General features: G+C 40.6%; 1 long non-coding RNA gene across 1 annotated transcript in view; it reads left to right on the plus strand.

Annotated features, from left to right (window-relative positions):
• The window catches only part of LOC138433959 (uncharacterized), a 78605-nt gene that overhangs the window by 5500 nt on the left and 54656 nt on the right, over positions 1–18449 (plus strand). Inside the window, exon 2 of the long non-coding RNA XR_011254537.1 lies at positions 2769–2846. This is a non-coding gene — a long non-coding RNA (uncharacterized lncRNA). The remainder of the gene's footprint in view (positions 1–2768; positions 2847–18449) is intronic.

Here is an 18449-nt window from a genome sequence, read left to right on the forward strand (position 1 = left end):
GCTTCAATATGCCAGCAAATTTGGAAACCTCAGCAGTGGCCACAGGACTGGAAAAGGTCAGTTTTCATTCCAATCCCAAAGAAAGGCAATGCCAAAGAATGCTCAAACTACCAAACAATTGCACTCATCTCACACGCTAGTAAAGTGATGCTCAAAATTCTCCAAGCCAAGCTTCAACAATACATGAACTGTGAACTTCCAGATGCTCAAGCTGAGTTTAGAAAAGGCAGAGGAACCAGAGATCAAATTGCTAACATCCACTGGATCATGGAAAAAGCAAGAGCACCTATTTCTGCTTTATTGACTATGCCAAAGCCTTTGACTGTGTGGATCACAATGAACTGAGGAAAATTCTGAAAGAGATGGGAATACCAGACCACCTGACCTGCCTCTTGAGAAACCTATATGCAGGTCAGGAAGCAATAGTTAGAACTGGACATGGAACAACAGACTGGTTCCAAATAGGAAAAGGAGTACATCAAGGCTGTATATTGTCACCCTGCTTATTTAACTTCTATACAGAGTACATCATGAGAAATGCTGGGCTGGATGAAGCACAAGCTGGAATCAAGATGAAGAAGAAGGGAGAAATATCAGTAACCTCAGATACGCAGATGACACCACCCTTATGGCAGAAAGTGAGAAAGAACTAAAAAGCCTCTTGATGAAAGTGAAAGTGGAGTGTGAAAAAGTTGACTTAAAGCTCAACATTCAGAAAACAAAGATCATGGCATCCAGTCCCATCACTTCATGGCAAATAGATGGAGAAACAGTGGAAACAGTGTCAGACTTTATTTTGGGGGGCTCCAAAATCACTGCAGATGGTGACTGCAGCCACGAAATTAAAAGACGCTTACTCCTTGGAAGAAAAGTTATGACCAACCTGCTGCTGCTGCTGCTAAGTCGCTTCAGTCATGCCCGACTTTGTGCGACCCCATAGACGGCAGCACACCAGGCTCCTCCATCCCTGGGATTCTCCAGGCAAGAACACTGGAGTAGGTTGCCATTTCCTTCTCCAATGCATGAAAGTAAGAAGTGAAAGTGAAAGTGAAGTCATGTCCAACTCTTAGTGACCCCATGGACTGCAGCCTACCAGGCTCCTCCATCCATGGGATTTTCCAGGCAAGAGTACTGGAGTGGGGTGCCATTGCCTTCTCCAGTGACCAACCTAGACAGCATATTAAAAAGCAGAGACATTACTTTGCCAACAAAGGCGCATCTAGTCAAGGCTATGGTTTTTCTAGTAGCATGTATGGATGTGAGAGTTGGACTATAAAGAAAGCTGAGCACTGAAGAATTGATGCTTTTGAACTGTGGTGTCAAAGACTCTTGAGAGTCCCTTGAACTGCACGGAGATCCAACCAGTCCATCCTAAAGGAAATCAGTCCTCAATATTCACTGGAAGGACTCATGTTGAAGCTTAAACTTCAATACTTTGGCCACCTGATGAGAAGAGCTGACTCCTTTGAAAAAACCCTGATGCTGGGAAAGATTGAAGGCAGGAAGAGAAGGGGAAAATAGAGGATGAGATGGTTGGATGGCATCACTGACTCAATAGACATGAATTTGAGTAAACTCCGGGAGTTGGTGATGGACAGGGAGGTCTGGCGTGCTGCAGTCCATGGGTCACAAAGAGTGAGAGAGAGTAACTGTGTCTTAAGCCACCAAGTTCATTACACAGAATTATTGGGTGGGAAGAGCTGATCCTTACCATGAACCCAAAATAGACTGAGCATGAGTTGATGTCTATAACTCAATGTTTCATGTAGACCTCATGATGTTCATAGTGATGTTATTGGCTAGGAATACCTGAAGCACACAGCTAGGGCCCCCAGAGATCTTTCCCCAACAGGAGCCAGTGCTGTACCTGGACTGGCCCCTGTGGTTCTTACTACAACTGCAAGATGCACCTCAGCAACAGCCATAAAGGCACTTTGGAGAAACAAGGTGTATAACTCACTGAGGATATATGGCAAGGTCTTGGGGAGAAAGAAGAGAATCTTGGATTCCGCCTTTATTGGGCTGAGAGTGGCATGCCTAGGGTGTTGTGGGTTTTCTCTTTATTGAAGAATTTAAAACAGAAGAGCAGAAATTAAGGTGCAGAAAGGGAAAATGCACTCACTCAAGCAATCAGTTATACAGGATATGTAAAAGGGGAGCCTCATGGGTGGAGCAGCCTAGTTCCTTGTCTAGTTGTTTAGATAGCAGCTATGTCATACAGCTGGCAATATGTTTATTTGAGATGCATGTCTTTGAAACGGATGCCTTGGTAATCAAAGGCTCAAGTCATGTCTGACTCTTTGCAACCCCACAGATTATAACCTGCCAGCATCCTCTGTCCATGGGCTTTTCCAGGCAAGAATAGTAGAGTGGCTTTCCATTTCCTTCTCCAGGAGGATCTTCCTGACACAGGGATCAAAACTGCATCTCCTGCTTTGCAGGCAGATTCTTTACTGCTGAGTCACCTGGGAAGCCTAACAGGTGTTGTAAAAATGCTAAATTTGGGCCTGAGCAGTTTTTAAAGACTCTCTAGGGAAGTGAGTCTCCATCATGGCTACACATCAGAATCACCTGGGAGCTTTCAAAAATCCTCATATCCTGGTCCCATCCCAGGAATGTGTAAGCAGAGATGCAGGCATCAGTATTTTTCAACTCCCCAGGTGACTGCAATAGGCAGCTAAGTAAGTTTGTCAATCACTGGCTTTATAAGCTCAGTGATGAGTTAATTTTCTTTCTTTATTTTTTTGGCCACACCATGTGGCATGCAGGATCTTAGTTCCCCGACCAGGGATTGAACCCATGCCCCCTTCAGGGGAAGTGAGGAGTCTTAACTACTAGACCGCCAGGTAAGTACCCTCAATGGTGAGTTAAGAGCCTGGACACTGTGATATATATTTGGTCTTAAACACGATTGCACTTTTGCTGTTGTGAAAGAGCCCTTAGCAACACAGCAGTCCTCAGCACCCCTGTCATAGTGGAAGGGGCATCAGCTGTGCTTCTTTAAGTAATTCAGACTCAAATTCAGACCATTTCCCTCAGGAGATTACTAGGATAAAGATGCTTGAACACATGTTTCCATTATCGCCTAAGAGCCAGACTAATTCTGTACCACTTTAAATTCTTTTCCTGGTTAGCATTCATCCTAGCCAAGCAGAAGTGGTGGTCTGCATTTCATATGAAGTATGTCAGACAAGGACACAATGTCAAAGCCAGATTAAAAACGAGATGCAGGTTTAGAGTCAGAGCATGTGCACTTAAGCATAGGGCCTCTCCTGTTAGGGGGCTTCCATCTGCTGAGTCACCTAAAGCCACCCCTTCTTTGACCATTTTGGGTATTCAATCTTTCTGTGAACAATTCTGGCTTCTGTGCTGCCTCCAGAAGCTTGGCATCGCAGGCAGGAGTGGATTCTGCAGGGCCCCTGAACTTCCTTCTGCTTGTGCCAGTCACTAGTGGAGGAAAGAAAAGAGAAACAAATGAACTCAGTTCTTTAGCATTCTCAGTATCACCACCAATCAAATATATACATTTGTGAAGGACTACAAGGTCCTTCTAGTCAAGGCTATGGTTTTTCCTGTGGTCATGTATGGATGTGAGAGTTGGACTGTGAAGAAGGCTGAGTGCCAAAGAATTGATGCTTTTGAACTGTGGTGTTGGAGAAGACTCTTGAGAGTCCCTTAGACTGCAAGGAGATCCAACCAGTCCATTCTGAAGGAGATAGCTCTGGGATTTCTTTGGAAGCAATGTTGCTAAAGCTGAAACTCCAGTACTTTGGCCACCTCATGTGAAGAGTTGATTCATTGGAAAAGACCCTGATGCTGGGAGGGATTGGGGGGTGGGTGGGGGGGGGCAAGAGGAGAAGAGGACGACAGAGGATGAGATGGCTGGATGGCATCACTGACTCAATGGACGTGAGTCTGGGTGAACTCTGGGAGTTGGTAATGGACAGGGAGGCCTGGTGTGCTGCGATTCATGGGGTCACAGAGTCGGACACAACTGAGTGACTGAACTGAACTGAACTGAACAGAGACAAGAGGACCTGAAAGCTGGATTGGGAGGTGCCTGCTTTCTAAATCCTCTTGATTTTATGGCAGTAGAAAATTGCTATCTGGTCAAGGGCTAGGTGCCTGATGCACAGAGAGGCCAATACTACAGCACTGGCTTGTGAGGAAAGAGAAGCTTTATCTCAAGGTCAGACGGCAAGCGGACAGGAAGTCCAGCTTGGAGCTGTCTCCCAGATCTGGGATTTAGTCAAACGTTTCTGAGTTAGAGGAGGAGGGCTGGTATGTGGAAGCACCGGCAAGCAGGCTGCCATTGGAGGGCTTTAGAACCTGGGGCTTTAGGGAAAGCTATGGTAAAGGATTATCAGCGCTGGATCTTCCTGGACAGCGGACCCTTTGCTTCTGAGAGGGTTCCACTTTTCTGGATCTGGTCATGTCCTAGCCCTTTGGCTCTGTTTGGGGTGAAACAATGGTTCTGGGTGTTGTTTGAGGTCAAGATTTTCTTCTCTGCACTGCTGTATGACATGCAGTTTTGATCTATTATCTCTGGAAAACAGTTCAGTATCTTACAAACCGAATAGGGCCAGCGTGGGGCTGGTTCTGTGGTTACATAAATAAGCTTCTGGTTCATTTTTGGGGAGAGGCTGTTTAGTGCAATGCTTAAAAGCACGGACTGCAGATCCAGGCCTTTGAATCCATTTTATCATCTGTACAATGTAGGTACTTAATTATATTTATTTTTTGATGTAGGTTTACATGAGTAATAGATGAAAAGTATTTAGAACAATATCTGCACATAGTAAGAGTTATAGAACTGTGCTCTTTTATTCATGCAATCATTTATTATTATTATTATTATTATTATTAATTTTTGGCTAGAGGGTTTAGAAAGCCCTACTATGTGTCAGACCCTATGTTGGGTTCTGGTATTGCAATGGGAATAAGATAATATGATCCCTATGAATTTCAGGGAAAAAGAGAAAGACAGTCATGTAAAAATTATCTAGTATCATGTTAGGAGTTTAATAATCACTCTAATTATATCCCTTGGGGGCCAGAGAAGGAGCACCTGAGAAGTATTAAACCTCTTTACTATGGGTTATCAATGAGAACAAATTTCTCCTTATCTTAGCATTCACTTACACATCTGATAATGTACAATAGTTTACTCTCCAAAATGACTGTCCTCCTAAATCCTGGTCTAGGACACTGAAACAAATAGATTTGTTCTCTTTCAATGGTGTATGTGTCCAGCCATACCCTTTATCTGTCGGGCCTTGGGCAAATCACTAGCTTCTTTGTTGCTATTTTCCACTGTAAGATGGAAATAATACCACCTACTTTGCAAAGTTGTTGCAGGCTGATAAACATATGTAGAACACCTAGAGCTCCTTTTATATCTGTGGCTTCCATGAATCTGAAATAACCATCCTGAGTCATTCCAAATGAAGCCTTAAGAAGTGTCCCTCCCCAGGCAGATGCAGAGAAAATGTTCTCTTCTGAGAAGTTCTCAGATCCAGTCCTGTATTTTGGAGGGTTTCTTTTCCTCCTCTATTCTTCTTTTGTTGTCTCTGATATTTTCTCACCTTATTCATACAGGGATCTCTAGATTAAGGAAGGCAAAGGTTTATCTGTGCATAGCATGGAGCTTGATTCAACTCCCTATCTCCTAGGGTTTACAGGATGCCTACAGCAATCTGTTCTCCCCTCATTTACATCAATTCATTGTCATAGACTAATAAAAATTAAACTTTTTAAAGATAGTCAGGAACTTTTTCTTAAAGTGGACTTATATACAGATCATCACGACTATTGGGATCTTTTACCCATACTGAAACATGAACATTTCTATCCTTCCTCCTATTTCTAAAGCTTGTTTTCCTTTTCCAGGCTCTTATCTAACCTATATGATCCAAGGAAAAAGGAAGCTTGACAGCAGCCAAGCTCAGCATCTATCACGGTGTTCCCATTGGTGTCAAATAGATTCGGAAAATTTAGGATCAAATACAAATGAACACTTTTTAAAAATCACTGTAGCACATTATCAGTGAAAGGACAAGCCGTGGAAAGAGAAAGGATCTGCAAGTCATGTATCTGATAAGAGTCTGTGTGTGTGTGTGTTAGTCGTTCAGTTGTGCCCGACTCTTTGCGACCCCATGGACTGCAGTCCACCAGGTTCCTCTGTCCATGAGGTTTTCCAGGCAAGGATACTGGATTGAGTTGCCATCTCCTTCTCCAGGGGATCTTCCCAACCCAGGGATCGAAGCCGGGTCTCCTGCACTGCAGGCAGATTCTTTACCGACTGAGCTACAAGGGAAGCCCGATAAGAGTCTAGGAGCTATAAAATATAAAACAAACTTTCACAACTCAGAAATAAAAAGACAAATAACCTAATCTAAAAATGAGGAAAGAATTTGAATAAGCACTTCTCAGAAGAAGATATATAAATAGCCAATAAGCACATGAAAGAATGTTCAACATCATTAGCCTTCAGGGAAATGCAAATCAAAGCCACACTGAGATTCAGCTTTACAGCCATCAGGATGAATTGAAGATAACAAGTGTTGTTGAGAATGTAGAGAAATTGGAACCCTCAAACACTGCTGGTGGAAACATAAAATGGTACAGCTGCTACAGAAAACAGTTTGACAGTTCCTCAGAAAGATAAGCATAATTACTATATCACCCCAAAATTCCACTCTTACACATATACCCAACAGAATTAGAACATATATTTACACACAAAAATGTACACAAACATACATGTCAATATTATTCATAATAGACAAAACTGGAAGCAACTGAAATTATGAATGGGTAAATAGAATGTGATATATCCATAAGTAAAATACTACTCACCCATTAAGAAGGAATGAAGTACCAATACATACCACAAAATAGGTGAATTTTGAAAACATAATGTTGAGTGGAAAAAGTCACACATACAAAAATCACATCTGATTCTTTTACATGAAATTTCCAGAATAGACTTATCTGTGGAAATGGAAAACAGATTAGTAGTTGCCAGAAACTAGGAGGAAAGGGTGAATTGGAAAGGATTAATAAAGCATAGTTTCTTTTGGGGATGATGAAAATATTCTGGAATTAGATAGTGGTGATGATATACAATGTAGTGAATATTCTAAAAACCACTGAATTGTACACTTTAAAGTAGTCATTTTATGGTATGTGAATTATATCATTATATCTCAATTTTTAAAAAACTATAGGGCTTTTCTAAGGGTTTCTTTGGCTAATTTTAATTCTAAAATTTGTATATAACTGCAAAGACCCCTAATAATTAAAGTGATTTTGAAAAAGACAGGGGCTTCCCTGGTGGCTCAGATGGTAAAAAGAATTTGCCTGCAATGTAGGAGGCCCAGATTCAATCCCTGGGTTGGGAAGATCCCCTGGAGAAGGAAATGGCACCCCACTCCATTATTCTTGCCTGGAGAATTCCATGGACAGAGGAGCCTGGTGGGCTACAGTTCATAGGGTCACAAATAGTTGGACATGACTGAGTAACTAACACTTTCACTTGAAAAAGAAGCTGGAGGCATCACATTCCTTGATTTAAAACTACACTGCAAAACTATAGTAATCAAAACAGTAGGATAGTGGCATTAGAAACAGATGCACAAACTAATGGAATCGAATAGACAGTCCAGAAATAAACCCAGGCACATATGGTCAATTAACTGTTGACAAAGGGGTCAAGAATATACAACATGGAAAGGGCAGTCTCTTCAATAAATGATGTTGGAAAATTGAACAGCCACAAATAAAAGAATAAAACTGGATCACTATCTTGCATCATACACAAAAATTAACTCAAAATGATTAAAGATTTGAATGTAAGACCTAAAACCACAAAACTCCTAGAAGAAAACATTAAGAATAAGATCCTTGACATTGATCTTGGCTATGATGTTTTGGGTTTGATACCAAAGGCAAAGGTGTCAAAAGCAAAAGTATACAAGTGGGGCTACATCAAATTAAAAAGCTTTGCACAACAAAGGAAGCCATCAACAAAATGAAAAGGTAACCTATGGAATGGGAGAAAATATTTGTAAACCATATACCCCATAAGGGGTTAACATCCAAAATACACAAAGAACTTGTACAATAGCAAAGCAAACAAAAAAAAATCCAATTTTAAAATGGATAAAGAACCTAAATAGATTTTTTTCCAAAGAAGACATTCAAATAGCCAACAGGTACATGAAAAGGTGCCCAACATCATTTACCATAAGAAAAATGCAAGTTAAAACGACAAGGAGATATTACCTCAAATGATATCAAAAAGATAAGAGATAACAAGTGTTGGCAAGGATGCGGAGGAAAAAGAACAGCTTTGCACTGGCTACAGTCCATGGGGTCACTAAGAGTTCGGCACTACTGAGCAACTTCACTTTCACTTTTCACTTTCATGCATCAGAGAAGGAAATGGCAACCCACTTCAGTACTCTTGCCTGGAGAATCCCAGGGACGGGGAAGCCTAGTGGGCTGCCAGCTATGGGGTCGCACAGAGTTGGACACGACTGAAGTGACTTAGCAGCAGCAGCACTGTTTGTGGGAGTGCAGATTGGAAAAGCCAACATGGAAAACAGTGTGGGGGAAACAGGACTACCATAGGACCTACAAGCCCCACTTCTGGGCACATATTGAAAGAAAATGAAAATGGGATATGGAAGAGATAGCGGCACCCCTCTGTTTATTGCAGAATTAACCACCATAGTCAAGACATAGTGTCCATTGACAGGAGTAAGTGTAAGTGTAGTGTGAGTGTCCATCAATAGGAGAATGGATAAAGAAGACAGGGCATAGCTATACAACAGAATATCCTTCAACCATGAGAAAAGACATCACGCCATTTGAGAGAACGTGGATGGACCTTAGGGACAGTATGCTGACTGAAATTTCAGGTACAGAAAGACAAGTGTAAATAATCTCACTTTTGTGTGGAATCTAAAACAGTCAAAGATAGAAACAGAGACCAGAATGCTGTAACCAGGTGTTGGTGGTGGGAGGAAAGGGGAAATGTTGGTTGATGAGCACAAACTTCCAATAAGATGAACAATTTCTGGAAGTCTCATGCACAGCATAGCGACTGTAGTTAGTACCACTGCACTGTATGCTTGAAAGTTGTAAGACAGTAAATCTTAAATGCTTATTATGTGATATGATATGCAAATGTTAGCTGATGGTAATCATTTTGCAATATATAAGTGCATCAAATCAACACGTTGTACACCTTAAACTTACGCAATGTTGTATGTTAATTATATCTCGATAGAGCTGGAGGGGACAAAGGAAAATAACAAGTGTTGGTGAGAAATTGAAACCCTCATACTTTGCTGCTGGGAATGCTAATTGTTCAGCTGATGTGAAAGTTTAGCAGTTCCTCAGAAGGTTAAACACAGAACTGTCATATGACCCAGCAATTCCACTCCTAGTATATTCCTGAAAGAAGTGAAAGCATGTTCATATAAAAACTTGTGCATAAATGTTCACAGCAGCATTATTCATAATAGCTCCAGAGTAGAAACAGTTAAATGCCCATGAAGTGATAATAGATAAACAAAATGTGGTAAGTCCATACAATGAAATATTATTCAGCCATCAAGAGGAATGCAGTACTGTTAGACACTACAGCATGGGTTAACCCAAAAAACAGGCTCAGTCAAGGATTATGATCCCATTTATGTAAAATGTCCAGAACAGGGTAATCTAAAGAGATAGAAAAAAGGTAACAGTTGCTGGGGATGGAGGGAAGGAGGGAATTTGGACTAACTGATAGGAGTTATGGGGTTTCTTTTAGGGGGGATGACTGAAATGTTCTGAAATTAGATAGTGGTGATGGTTACACAGGGTTTCCCAGGTGGCTCAGTGGGTAAAGAATCCACCTGCAATGCAGGATCCACAGGAGACAAGAGTTCAGTCCCTGGGTGGGGAAGATCCCCCAGAGAAGGAAATGGCAACCCAACAAAGTATTCTTGCCTGGGAAATTCTATGGACAGAGGAGCCTGGAAGGCTACAGTCCATGGGGTCGCCAAGAATTGGACATGACTGAGCACAACACTTGTGTGTAGTCTTCTTAAACTCATTGTTTATTTTTTCCTCTAAAATAGCTGAATACTCTTATCTCTGTATTATAAACTTGAAATTTTTAATGCGTATGAGTATGTGGGTTTCAGAATGTGTGTCCCGGGAGATAAGAGAAAGTTCAAAAGAAAGAAAAAGCATATTGTTAAGAATATTTGCCCTAAATTTCAGTTGGTAAAATTATTGTTCTTTTGAGGCCCAGAATATGTTTATAAAAATTAAATTAAATTAAACAATAAAATGGTGACTTTATGGAATGTAAATTCTATCTCATTTTTTAAAAAACTGTAAGAGCTCTCTCAGTTTTTTTTTTTTTTTTTTGCTAATATGCAGTATTAATTTCCAAGACACAAATACAGAATTTCCATCTTATTTAACAGTGGAAACTGTTTTTCACAGAGTTACTCTATGGGAAATATTGCTCTAATGAATTGACTTGAAGTAAATATGAATCTAAGAGTATCCGGCACTTTGAGTGCATGGTTTAGCTTAAATATTTCACCATGGTTGATTCTAGGTCATTAGTATGTCCCCAGCTCACTTTGGCTCCACTGACAGAATCCTGCCTCATTATATGTTAAGCTTTTATTGCCCTGCATCTAATTGCTCCTAGTGTGAGGAATGGGACTTCAAAAAACTCTCTTAAAAATGAGATAATATTCTGGAAAATGAGCACAAGGTAACCAAGATGACTAATTTAATATGACAGGTGAAGCTTAAAATACGTACAGAGTTCATAATACAGCGAAGGCTCTAATGCACAAAGCATGACATTTTAAGTCTATTAAGTCTTCCCAACAAGATTAGTCTTTGGGTTAGGTGTATTACTCTGGAGACGATTTTCACAATGTCATGGGGACACTTATGCCAAAATATTTTCTTGGTAATGATACACATGGGTGCCTATACCGCACTAGCCAAAATGGCCCTGTGTTTTAAATCATACATATAAAAAAAGTAATCTGACTTACGCTTCCTTTTTGTCTAAATGATAAAATAAATAAATCCGCTGAGATTAAGGAAACAGCCTGAAACCAACAGACTTTCTTGCATTTTCAATATCTATGATAACTTTGCACAATACCCCATAAAACACTGAATGATAGAATGAACAAAGAGTTGAAGGGGAGGAAAAGGAGCAGGAGGAGGGTGATGAAGGGTGGGAAGGGAGAGGGGAAGAGGAAGCAGCAGCAGCCGCAGAATCAATGAAGTATTTTCTTCAGGGACTCTATTGGGAGCAAAGGTATATGAGGAACACAGATATTTGTGGACAAATGTCACTTCTAATTGTGCATGACTAATTATTTTGCTTTCTACTTGCAAATAGTTATACTGATTTTCTCTTTTCTTTTTGCATGTTTAGATGCTAAACATATTTTATACCAGAAAAAAAGATTTTATTTTTTTCGTGGTATGGAAAGCAAAGCCAGATATCATGTGAACCAGATGTATTCTTTTGGCTGGAGTACAAGAAAACCTGTGAAGATTAACAGTAAATCTTTTTCTGTGCTCATAAACTGCTGAAAAAAATTGGCATAAAATGTGTTGCTGCTAAATAAGTTATATATGCATATCTTACTAGCTACAAATGAGTGAATGACCAAGGTAGTGTTTGCTCTTTAGAAGGAGAGGCTTAAGCAGAGCCAAGGGTACATTTCACATCCCACAGCATGCCTTCCATCTCCCTTATTATGCAAATTACTCCCTGATAGAAACCTAGCTGCTTCAGGTGGAACCTTCACCCTCGCAGGACATGCTCTGGTCAAGCCTTACATGACCTCTGCCACAGTGACCAAGTGCACATGCAGAAAATGATCTTATATAGTAAGCACACGCTTAAATGTTTTGAACTATGTTATCTTTGTTATTAATGGTCAACCTTTTGCATCTCTATTTCCTGCTTCTGCAACTAGACTGTAATTTCCTTGAGATCAGTGTTTGTATTTTATGTGCCTCTCTACAGGTACACAGATTCAAGGAATATGTGTTCACTAAACTAAAAAATATCCTTCAATTTAGGAGAATTTTCCTCCCAGAGAAAATTACTGTGAAAGTGTTGGATGGCTTCATTACTTATTTATCAATTATTCATATAATGGCACCTATATAACAGGTGCCAGCCACTTGTGTGTGGAATACTGATAGAATCTTTGTAGCAACGTAATTCCAATAAATTCTATTACTGTCTTTTCCATTTTAGGGATAAGGAAACTGAGGCACACAGAACATTACTGCTGACAGGTAACAAATAGCAGATGCAGAAACCAGACCCAGGCAGCCTGGCTCTAGAATCTGTGCTCATTTCAGCCACTATACCCTGCTGCCTTGGATGGTCGTTACCTGTTGACTGTTTTCTTTCCACTTCATAGTAGTTTTGGTTACTATCAATAACAAATCATACATATTCTTACCTAGAATATTGATTGTGAGGTGTCTTGGACTAGGTAGCTTCTTTCACATTCAACATGGAATGCATTTGCAAAAGCATTCCAAATACTATCTTGCCACCTCTCTTATCAACTTCTTGCTGATAATTGCCACTGTGTCTTTGATGTGCCCCACTATTACAGTATAACTTAAAACAGTGTCATCCTGTTCTTTTTAAAAATTATTGTTTAGCCATTGAGAATAAACATTTCTATTCTGGTTTCTTCTCTTCTAATCTATTCTGGCTATGTGTACAGTGTTGGTACCTTTTAATGGAAAATAGAATAGCAAGAACTTCTATCTTGGCATCACTTTCAGGCCCCATAAAAACAGATCTGCCAAAGACTCTTCTGGTGCTTCCTTATAGCTGAGATGGGAAATCATCATCGTATCCTCAATCTGCTCCCAGAAGCTACTCAGCAGATCCAGCCAAGCTGTCCTGAAAGAGGAGTTCACCCTGAGAACCTGCATCTGTTAAAAGCAGTCTTTTAAAGTCTCTTTTATGCTAATAAAGAAAGGTCCATTGTAAAGACATCTGCACTTGAAGCAGAGGCACGGTATTCTATGCGAATATTGCCATCCCATTCTCCTCGGCGTCCACCAGCGGCAGGATGCCTTTCTCTGTCTCTAAGTGCCAGAGCACCCGTATTAATATAATGCGAGTAGATCTGATGTGAGCCAGGGAAGAAAGGGGCCAGGGGATGAGAGCGCTTTTGTGGAGGAAACCTTTTAGTGTGTGCCCCCTGTGGAGGGTGGAAGAGAGAAATGATCAAAGGGCTCACAAGAGGCCAAGTCTCCTCTAAGAGGACAGATAAAGGACAAAGGTTGTTATATTAAAATATCTAAGGAACTCTCGGCGCAGTGTGGAGAAACAGAACGCTAGCACAATGCTTCGTTTATGCCAGCCAGCCTACTTTGTTCAGCAGTGTTACACATGCATTTAGGGCCAAGCAGTCATTCAGGCCATCATCCCATAAGTCTATGTGGAAGAATCTCAGAGTGCATGTGACCCTCTAGGCCATGCAAGCCCGGTTTTGGGTGGCAGCTTAACCAGACTCACCTTAAATAAAGGCTGGTGTGACACTATTCAGAAAGCTCATGCTGCTTAAAATTGCTAATGGCAATTTATCTCCTTGACATCAAACCTCTGTCCTCTGTGTTGCAAGCCCATGGCATAAAGTTGAGAAGAGACATGGTAACACATACAGTTCACTTTGTACAAAGACTGAGCAAAAACTGTGGCTGGTAAAGGGATACCTCAGACTATGCTCTCAGGAAGTTTCTCTCACCATCTAGTAAAGATAAGAAGTATAACCAGGCAACCCTAATATAATGTCAAAAACTATGTGTTATAGAAGGATCTGCTCCCAGGGTATTATGGACAGAGAAGGATCCTGCAGCTCAATCAGGGTGGGCTTCCTGGAGGAGCCAAAGTCTATGAATTTATGGTCAATGGGTATATCCTTATCATAGACTCCCTCCCTGGTGAAATTATGTTATGAATAAATTTGACAAAATATCTAGCCCTTAATATCTCACCTGCTTTTCTATTCCTGCCATCAGCATATCTCCCCTTTCACCAAATCTGGTTGCAACAATCCATCAAAACCTCAGTTACAAAAGAGTGCATTTCAATCCCATTGGATACCAGTTTTCCAATTAAGAATACTCCAGCCAGCTCTGGCTCTGTTCCTCCCATACTCAGTATCTTCTCTGTCTAGCTATCCTGCTGCACTTTTGTCTTTATATCTCTTTGTAAGACCTTTTCTTCCTCCTATCTCACCTTTTCCTCCACCCCACTCAACTCCACCACAAACAGACACACCACACACCCACATCACACCTGAGTGACTACGCCTAGAACAAGTTCTATTCATAAATGATTTTTAAAACAAAGAGGCAACCTAAAGGAGAGAATCAATAATGTTATTTTAGTTTCTGGGAAAATCAGTTCTAGACACAAAATTATGGCTGCATTTAATAACTTCAATTTCCAAATATATTTGGCTATCATGTATTTATTAAAACCCCCAAACTACGGTCTACACTGTTGTTCCTGGTGAAATGAAGAGACCGAACCAAGACAGAAGCCAGAGAAAAATTGTGTCAGTACAGGAAATAAATAACAGTACAGGAAATAAATAACAGGTGTAGTTCATGATTCCCAAAATCAATGTCCAGGCACTGTTCTAAATCTCTTATGTATATTAAGATATTTAATCCTCACAATTGCCTGATGAGAGAAGTACTATAACTAGCACCCTCATTTTACAGATGATAAAACGGAGGCATGGAAAGTTAAGAAAATTTGCTTGAGGTTATAAAGGTAAGGAATTGGCAGAGGGAGGCCTTGAAGTCAGGGGCCTAACTCTGGAATCTGCGCACAGGAGAGCCCACCACGTACTCGGCACAGCAAGGTATCTGGGGTCATTAACAGAGCTTCACACACAGCTTGTCCTAAGGGGATGGGAACCCTGGCTCAGGGAGGAAACCTGGATCAACAGGCAGAGCTGTGGGAGAGGGAGAGGGTGGATGATCTGGGAGAATGGCATTGAAACATGTATAATATCATGTAAGAAACAAATCGCCAGTCTAGGTTCAATGCAGGATACAGGATGCTTGGGGCTGGTGCACTGGGATGACCCAGAGAGATGGTATGGGGAGGGAGGTGGGAGGGGGGTTCAGGATTGGGAACTCATGTACACCCGTGGCGGATTCATGTTGATGTATAGCAAAACCAATACAGTATTGCAAAGTAAAATAAAGGAAAATTTAAAAAGAAAAAAAAAAAAGAGCAAGGGCTTGAGCTCCACTTTCAAGCATCTCCAAGACTCTTACCAAAGTCTTTCTCTTTGTCTGCAGCTGCCTTGTTATTTTAATTTACTTTATTTTGCTTATACTATTTAAAAGGTTACTGTTGAGCTTTGACACACACAACACTGTAAAATCAACTGTATAGTCAGGAAAGGACACACATTGAGAAACACTGAAGCTCAAAAGGGGAAAGGATTTGCTATGATTGAGGACTTAGCACCAGGAGCCTTGAATCACCTACATTTTTACTTAAACATCCTGGCCTGCTTTCCTAAAAATCTGCTTTGAAACTCAGAAAGCCAAAACAAAACTTACGTATATCACCCTACCTTATAGTTTTCATAAAATTTCAAGAGATTTTTGTTACCGTCTTCCTCAAAGTTAGATGTACTTATTTCTCAAGAGAATTTATTCTATTTTTGGACATCTCAAATTATTAAAAAGTTTATCTCGATAATGAATAAACTCTAATGTAGCATGCAGAACAGCAACTGGTTCACTCTAAAAGCTTAATGGATGTTAGTTTTAGTATTATTATTAATTATGGGCAGTTTTAATTCAGTGCATCATATAACTACAACTGTATATGTATTTAGAAAAGTTTTTTAAAAGAGTGTGATTCCTAATGTCTTGATTGTTGACATATCCTTATACTAGGAAGCTTTTGTAGCAGAAGGAAAATGATCTGAACAACATATAGAAGAAATTAATTGCTGCTGGTTGGCAGATGTTGCAATAAAGCACTTTCTAATTAATTTGCTATTAATTAAATTAATATCAAAATCTAGTCACTTATAAACTGTGCATCTGGACAAATATGTTTCTCGAGTATAATGTTGCTGATATGCCAGTGACAGTCACATAGCATGGCCTTAGCTAGACCAAAGCACCTCCTCCTCAATTCAGAGGGGACAGAGTAGGAATCACATCCATTATAGCCACTGGAATCTTGAATCAGGAAACAGAGCCACAGAGAGCATAAGATCTCCTGGGTTTGCAGAGAAGAAAAGAGGAGACGTCTGCAAAGGGATTTCGCATCCTTCACAAAGAGAAGCTACATGAAGACAGAGAAGAACGCTTGCTGACTGAAGTACAAACGTGGTGCCGTTGTTTGATGATCCAGCAGAAATAACCCAGGAGTCTGAATTATTTATCACCAGCCCCTTTCTGTCCCTTGATGCAGTGATAGTTATTGTTAGATTGGTTGCTAGAGAATCAGGCAAACAAGCAGATAATTCTCAAAACTAGTCTGGAAAATACTAATTTCAGTTTGGGGAAAGACTTCTTAAATGGCTGTCAAGAATGTGTTTGAAGTGGAACGAAACGATGAATTGAATAGAGCTTCAATTTTCACAGTTTCCTATCAGGATAAGGAAAACAAAAGAAAACATTGTTTTCTAGAAAGCATTATTTCATTGTAATTATAATGAGTGATTCTGGCCATTTATATTTTCCTGCCTGGGGCCACCTTTTGTCACAGAATTTTTGCATATTAAGCATGGGGAAAAGCTAATCTAAAATTAATAACTGCACAAAAGCATACATTTTTGATAGGATAGAGGCATTCACATTTAGAGTTTGCCATGTATTAAAAACATTTAACCTTTACATCTAGTCCTTTTTTCCTCATGGAAAATGACCTAGTGCCTTATATTTCCCCTTACTTTCTAAATCTAACTGCAAAGTTGTCTATGTGATATAGACACAAAAAAGCATAGATAGCCAGTAAAAGTAGTGGCATTTGAGAAGGCCTGCACGTCTATAATAAAACTGAAATGTTGCTGAACCAGAAATGCCACAATTCAGTTTTCACCATTCGGAGTCTTTCATTGATTTCTTTTACCATTTGCTGTTACTGATAATAATAGTAACAAATATCACTTATCGGGCACTTACTCTGGGTCAGACACAAAGCTCAAATCTTGTCATTCCTTTTATATTTATGATAGTCTGTCTGCAAGATGGCCATTATTCAGCTCTACTTAACGGTTGAGGAAAATAAAGCTCAGAGAGGTTAAGGAATCAGCAAAAAGCATACAACATATGAACTCTGAGGCTGGGATCCCCATGCCCATTGTGGTGCTTCCACATCCTGCCCCCATTGTGCTCCAACCCACTGCCTCTTCTGTTCTCCGCCTGCCTGTCTTGTCCGTGATGTTCCGTCTATGATGATGGGAATGTTCTAAACCTGCATCTTCCAATGCATTAGCTGAATGTGACTACTGGGCACTTGAAATGTGGATACAGTGTGACTGAGGAAATCAATTATATTTTTATTTAATTTAAAAAGCCACATATAGCTGCTGCTGCTGCTGCTGCTGCTGCTAAGTTGCTTCAGTCGCGTCCGACTCTGTGCATATGGCTAGTTGCTACTGTCTTAGGCAGTGTAACTCTAAAACAAACAAGGCCGAACTGTGATACCTACTCTAGTGTACTTAACATAGAGGACACTTGGACTGAACAATTTTTGATGGGCATCTTTCTACGTTCATTCTTTTTCAAAGAAAGTCTTTCGTCACTGGTGGTGGGCATCACGGACAGAATCATTATGCCATGAGGAAGTGATATTGCATGAAACTGACCCCCCCAGCCCCCACTCCCTTACTGCAGCCCCAAGTCTGCCAGTAGATCTAGTCTCCCTCCATTAGTATTGGGCCTCCAAAGTATGTGGGTCCACTGCCCACATCTGCTTCCCATTCATTTCTCCTATCCATTAATGTACCAGTTCAGTTCAGTTCAGTTCAGTTCAGTCGCTCAGTCGTGTCCGACTCTTTGCAACCCCATGAATCACAGCACGCCAGGCCTCCCTGTCCATCACCAGCTCCTGGAGTTCACCCAGACTCACATCCATCGAGTCCGTGATGCCATCCAAGCCATTTCATCCTCGATCGCCCCCTTTACCTCCTGCCCCCAATCCCTCCCAGCATCAGAGTCTTTTCCAATGAGTCAACTCTTCTCATGAGGTGGCCAAAGGACTGGAGCTTCAGCTTTAGCATCATTCCTTCCAAAGAAATCCCAGGGTTGATCTCCTTCAGAATGGACTGGTTGGATCTCCTTGCAGTCCAAGGGACTCTCAAGAGTCTTCTCCAACAACACAGTTCAAA

Source organism: Ovis canadensis, chromosome 2 (genome assembly GCF_042477335.2).
Source record: "Ovis canadensis isolate MfBH-ARS-UI-01 breed Bighorn chromosome 2, ARS-UI_OviCan_v2, whole genome shotgun sequence".
Lineage (NCBI taxonomy): Eukaryota > Metazoa > Chordata > Mammalia > Artiodactyla > Bovidae > Ovis > Ovis canadensis.